The sequence below is a fragment of the Haplochromis burtoni genome, unplaced genomic scaffold (assembly GCF_018398535.1).
Source record: "Haplochromis burtoni strain Fernald_Lab_line unplaced genomic scaffold, NCSU_Asbu1 Contig_3700, whole genome shotgun sequence".
Taxonomy (NCBI): domain Eukaryota; kingdom Metazoa; phylum Chordata; class Actinopteri; order Cichliformes; family Cichlidae; genus Haplochromis; species Haplochromis burtoni.
Window position 1 is genome coordinate 1 of NW_024586061.1, and position 6046 is coordinate 6046.

At 39.5% G+C, this 6046-nt stretch overlaps 1 long non-coding RNA gene across 1 annotated transcript; it reads right to left on the bottom strand.

Moving 5' to 3' along the window:
* Positions 1-4511: 4511 nt before the first annotated feature.
* On the bottom strand, positions 4512-5635 carry LOC121813939. The gene is made up of 3 exons (XR_006053973.1): positions 5472-5635; positions 4732-4856; positions 4512-4634 (listed from the first exon to the last, which is right to left on the bottom strand). It is a non-coding gene; the product is annotated as an uncharacterized LOC121813939 (long non-coding RNA).
* Positions 5636-6046: the final 411 nt, after the last annotated feature.

Below are 6046 nucleotides of genomic sequence, written 5' to 3' on the forward strand. Positions count from 1 at the left end.
TCAGTAAGTGAAAATAAAATAAACAATAAAAGGTGAATCAAATGGACCATTACGGCAAGGCTGGGATGGTCAGTTTGGTAAAGTAAAATCCGTTGGGTATCTTTCTTTGCCTTTAGACAACAATTCTGATGGCAAAAGAGCCAAACGGGACAGGCCAAAAAAAAAAAAAAAAAAAAAAAGAATGAGAAGGCGACAACAGTTGGTGCATTTATTAGGAAATGGAAGAACCATAAAATAACTGCCCATCTCCCTCGGTCTGGATCTCCACGCAAGATCTCACCTCATGGAGTTTCAAGGATAATGAGAACGGTGGGGAACCAGTCCAGTCCAAATAGGCTGGGGTTCAAATCATTTTTCCCTGACTATATATCTAAAAAGTCAGATTTATTTCTTCTCACTCTGAAACTCTGAATTTTCACAAAGACGCACAAGAGCACACACAAATGTACCTTGAGTCCTACCCCATCCAGTAACATAACACATTGTTCCACCAGGAACTATATAGTCCTTTTTTGGCAGACAAGCCAGCTGCACTTGGTTGTTTATCACCGCAGGTCTGAAAACACACACACACACACACAAAATCAATGGTGTGTGTGTAATCTGATTTCACCTAGGATAATTAGGCCCATACAGACGTTGCTAGTTTGAGCAGAGCAATATTCTATCCATCTGGTCCAGTCATGATTTTCTCAAGCATCCTCACTTGTCTCGATGGCACAGTGGCTCTAAGTGAGTGCATACCCAGCACTACCTTCAAGGCTGAAGGCTGACTGGAGCTGCAGTGTATAATATGTAGATACAAAGGGAGTAATTAATAAATTTTTGAGTAATTGCAGAATTTGATTTTCAGGTGTTAACGATGACTTTATTCTAACCTCAAGCACAAAGCAGAAGTTAAGACCCACTGAGGGTGGATCAGAGTTCCTCCACAGTCGATTCTTTCACTGGTAGAAAGAGAAACAGAGATTTATTTCAGAAGATGTGCAGCATATACAAAAGGGAAAATCGGCAAAAAGTGAATTGACAAATAAAGAAAAATCAGACAATTGACATGTAAATAGGTTTGAATGTAAATGCTATAAACACTTAAATAAAAATACTTAAATTAACTGTTTATCAGCAGTGACATGTTACAGTATTTTATTTCTCAATATCTGCACATTTTGTTGAGGAAATTGAAAGTCCTTTACAAATGAAAGTTGTCTTTGAACATATATACTCACTTGGTCTGGACGGCAGTTTGCCAGGGCCACGAGTGAGGCTTTGATACACAGCCACTGACCACCATACTACGAAGGCAGCATTTTGGTTTGATAGCTGGTGTTCCACAATTCAGTTCAACTGCAAAGTAATCATTATTATTATCATGAATTCTCACAAAAAGAGTGAAGCACAAAAGTTAGTTTGGATTGGTGTTAATTAATAAAAGAGAAGATTTTACAGCCTTGTAAGCCACAAGAAAAATTGTTGGATTGACCAAATTAGATTCTCTTATTTTAAGACGTAACTCAATTTATTCATTTATCTATCATCTCTTTGTTTATTATTTATTTGATTCACAGAATCAAACTGGAAATACGTTTTTTGCACGACCTGGATCTGAGGTGATTCTGAGGATCATCTAGAGCATAGGTGTCAAACTCTGGCCCGCGGGCCAAATTTGGCCCGCGAAGCCATACCAAATTACTATCAGAGCTGGCCTACTGGTATTATACAGCTAATATATATATATTGTTTAGTATTAAGCTTTGCTTGTTCCATATTCAGTTTTTCAGCAAAACTTGTTTGAGTCCATAAGAAGAGATTCATTCTTAAATCTAGAGGGAGATTTTTTTTTCAATAAATATTAACGTTAGCCCGCAACCTTGTTCCAGTTTTGAATTTTGGCCCACTGTGTATTTGAGTTTGACACCCCTGATCTAGAGCATGAATGGAGATTTTAAGGACATTATGAAGCTACCAGAAATGCAAATAAATTGACATACTATTGCCCAATAATAACAAAGATCTTAAATCAGTCTCAGAGAGGATGGTTAATTAGGGGTGTGTGTGTATGTGTTTATATATTTATATTATATAGGATCTCACTGGGATATTCTGTAATTGATACATAATTACGTTTGCATATCCACTGGTATGGAGCCCACATGTATTATCACAGCAGGCCTGCTGTACATCGAATGACCAGCAGATGACATTACTTCCAAATGAGCTGTTAAACAGGGCATCGTGTGATCTGCCTTTTGGGGAAGCAATTTGCCGGAAAGATTCAACACATTTATGGAGCTTCATCACGCCATCATTATTGAGGACCATATTTTGCACCTCCATTGCTGAGGGTGCTCTAAGGAGCTTTAGCTACGATATGGTTGGTGCTTGTCGTGGTGGAAATCCCCGATTGGACATCGGAGGTGAATGGAGCCATAAAGCTGAGTCCTATCACGGTTGGTTAGTCTGTGGGCTGAGTGGAGCACAGCTCTGGGGGGAGCTTAAGCAAAATCTTGGGTGTAAGTTTGGTTAACCAATGGGAAAAGACTTTCAGTCTGCCTCGTAGTGATCCTGGCAAACCGTCAAGCAAAGCAACTCAGGCAGGGAAAGTGGTGTTCTATTTATAAGTTGCAGGTAAGGTGCTAGCTGACTTCAACTGAGGATATATTCCTTCCAGGAAACGATTATATCCTCAGCTGACTTCAACTGAGGATATAATCGTTTCCTGGAAGGAATACTTCAAGTACCTTTGGAAGCCCACTGATAAGCTTTCTGTAGAGGATGCAGAGTCTGGAAACAATGGTGATGACTCGCTCATCACCTGGAGCAAGATAACTGGGATGATTAACCTGTTAAAACCCCATTCCATCGTTTGTCAGTCAAACTTTTAGGTCAAATTACCATAACTTTTAAACCATTGGCGCAATCAAAAAATTCTGTTCCTGAAAGCATTAACACAAATAACATAGAATAACACAGCAAATAACACAGAAAACAACAAAGTAAATAGCCAAAACAAAACAAAACAAAACAAAAAAAACAGTACAAAGAACCCAAATGGCTGATAAAATGTCTGCTTTCAGGAACTGAAACAAACCAACTACAGGGAGATCCCACTCCTGGGCCTCCCAGGCCAAATCTATGCCAGGGTACTGGAGAGGGGAATTCATCCATATGTCAAACATCAGATGCAGAAGGAACGATGCAATATTCGTCCTTTTATGGAACAGCTATTCATTCTCTCGAGAATATTTGATGGTGTGACTGGACTTCTTTTAAGTTTTTCTTGTAGATGTTACACCTTTCATCTCAGTAACTTCTTTAGTTCTATCACCCCAACAGACCACTTCACTCTCAGACTGCTGGCGGTGGTTCCTGGGATATTTAAAAAGCAGAATGGGATCATGGAATCAGGGAATCATTAGTGGCTATTATTCTAACGTTGTCTTCTAGTATGCTTTTTTAGATTCTCTCTGAGGTCCCTGTTGCAAAAAAAGACCTGATACTTCAGAACATCCACCTACTAAACAGTTTTTTAAAAATGTAATATTAATTTAACAGACCTCTCTGCATTGAATCATATCTGTTATTAACCTCTTCCACAGCATGTCTTTTATCTTGTCTTCCTTCTCTCACCCCAACCGGTCGCAGCAGATGGCCGCCCCTCCCTGAGCCTGGTTCTGCCGGAGGTTTCTTCCTGTTAAAAGGGAGTTTTTCCTTCCCACTGTGCCAAAGTGCTTGCTCATAGGGGGTCATATGATTGTTGGGTTTTTCTCTGTATCTATGAAGCGCCTTGAGGCGACTTTATGTTGTGATTTGGCGCTATATAAATAAAATTGAATTGAATTGAATTTCTGGTATAACAAGTTAAGATGTACATCTATCATTCTGTGGAAAATATCATCTGAATTTCAGGAGCGGGACCACACCTCGTTCACGCCCCTTACGACCTCAGACTATAAATGCCCCCTTCTCCAATACCGCTGTTTATTTGTCAATCCGTGAAATGTCAGATGTCTATTATATTAATGTACAGAATTCACCTGCTTGCTGCTACTACTGCACATTCACCCAATGTATATACTATATATATATATATATCTACCCCCATATATATATTTTTGCACATGTCGAGGAGCGTGTCAGGCTACATTTCACTGTGTGTTATACTTGTATAACTATGCATGTGACAAATAAAGAACCTTGAACTTGAACTTGAACCCTTGATACCCCACCCTTTCCCCCCATTTTCCCTCTTTTCTCCTCTTCTCCTCCTCCCTTTCTTCCTTCACTTCTTGTTAGTGCCCAGCCCCTTTGAGGCCTTTCCCAAACCGCAGCACCAGTTCATACTTCCTCATCACTCATCATTCCGAAGTTGTGGTCCCAGCTAGTGAAGCACAAAGTTTCTCAAAAGTGACAGCCCATCTAATGGGTAAACCCTGTCTCATCTTTAAAACCACTAAGCTCTTGTGGTTGTATATGAGCCTGCTGTATCTTAAACGTGTGATGCTTACGCATTAGGATAGACCACTGAAGTTGTGCTATGTCTGTGAGGAACCGTGGAGCACTGATGGTCTCTGATGTTATACTCCGATAACTGGAACCGTTCCCCTCATAGCAATCTTCCTCATCTGCGGGGGTCACTGGAGGATCCGCAGCAGGAGATAAGGAAAGAAAAAAAATTCCTGGATGCATTTTTGTGTGAAAAAGAAAGAGGAGACAAGCTGACTGATATTATACCTGGAGTAGGTGCTTCCCCACACAGTGGCACGTTGCAAAACTTCCAATCAGTGTCAGGGTCAGTTGTGTAGCATCAGGGGAACAACTTATTATCAGGGTTACGACAGTAGTTAGCATCCAGACCTCTGACAAAGATTAGCATGGAAAAACATAGCAATGAGGCCATGAAAACAAACTTAATGCAGGCATGTTAATGAAGTTTTAGTAATCTACAGTAACCTGATGGATTATTTAAATTGAAATTAAGTTGTACAAATTACTTCCCCAAAATGTTGACTACATGGTGAAAAGAGGCTTTACAAATGTATATCAGGCTGATAGAGGACACCACTGCTGATGAAGTCACTCCTCATAACCTTAAAGGTACTGACTCAATTTTTACATCTTCTCTTGTATAAACTGGATAGACCCTGAAACAACAACTCATGGATTATTTTAGTTCTACCATTTAACAAGAGATAACTCTTAGCGATTCTTCACGTTGCTCATGTCAAACTCTTACAGGGATTTTGCTTTGACATTGCTTTCTAATGGCTTAAACACTATAGACAGAGTTCATTATGGGAAAAAAGTTTCTAAATCTTGTGGTTTATTATCATATCTTTGTTTTTCTCCTGTGATTCCCATGTTGCAGCTGAAAACTATTAATCAAACCTACAAATTGAAAAGTCCCACTAATATTTTCTTCACAACATTAATATCACAGAGAGTGGACACTGATTTCTGGTTACAACTCTTACTTGTAAGGGCAGTTTTCTGGGATTTGGTGGTGTTTATGTGGCGTCTGAGATGACCATCTCTGGCACGTTTTGCTAGTCACAGTTACAGCAATTGTTCCCCGGTACGCTACACCTATATCAGTGATGCCTATATCACCTATATCCATCTCTGGGATGAAGGTGGGAGGCTCAGTAGCTGAGGACAAAAAACAAGTCAAACATATATTTATTATATTATGTAAAACATATAAGGATGTATATTTATGGACCATTAAACCCTATTACAAACATTTTGTTCAATTCAATTCAGTTTTATTTATACAGCGCCAAATCACAACAACAGTCGCCTCAAGGTGCTTCATATTGTAAGGTAGACACTACAATAATAAATACAGAGGAAAACCCAAATGACCCCCGATGAGCAAGGACTTTGGTGGCAGTGGGAAGGAAAAACTCCCTTTTAACAGGAAGAAATCTCCGGCATAACCAGGCTCAGGGACCGGTTGGGGTGAGAGAAATAAAATATATTGCTTATTGTTACACTTCCTTTTACTTATGCCTTTCAAAGGTAGCAGGTGCTGGAAGATGGTGATATT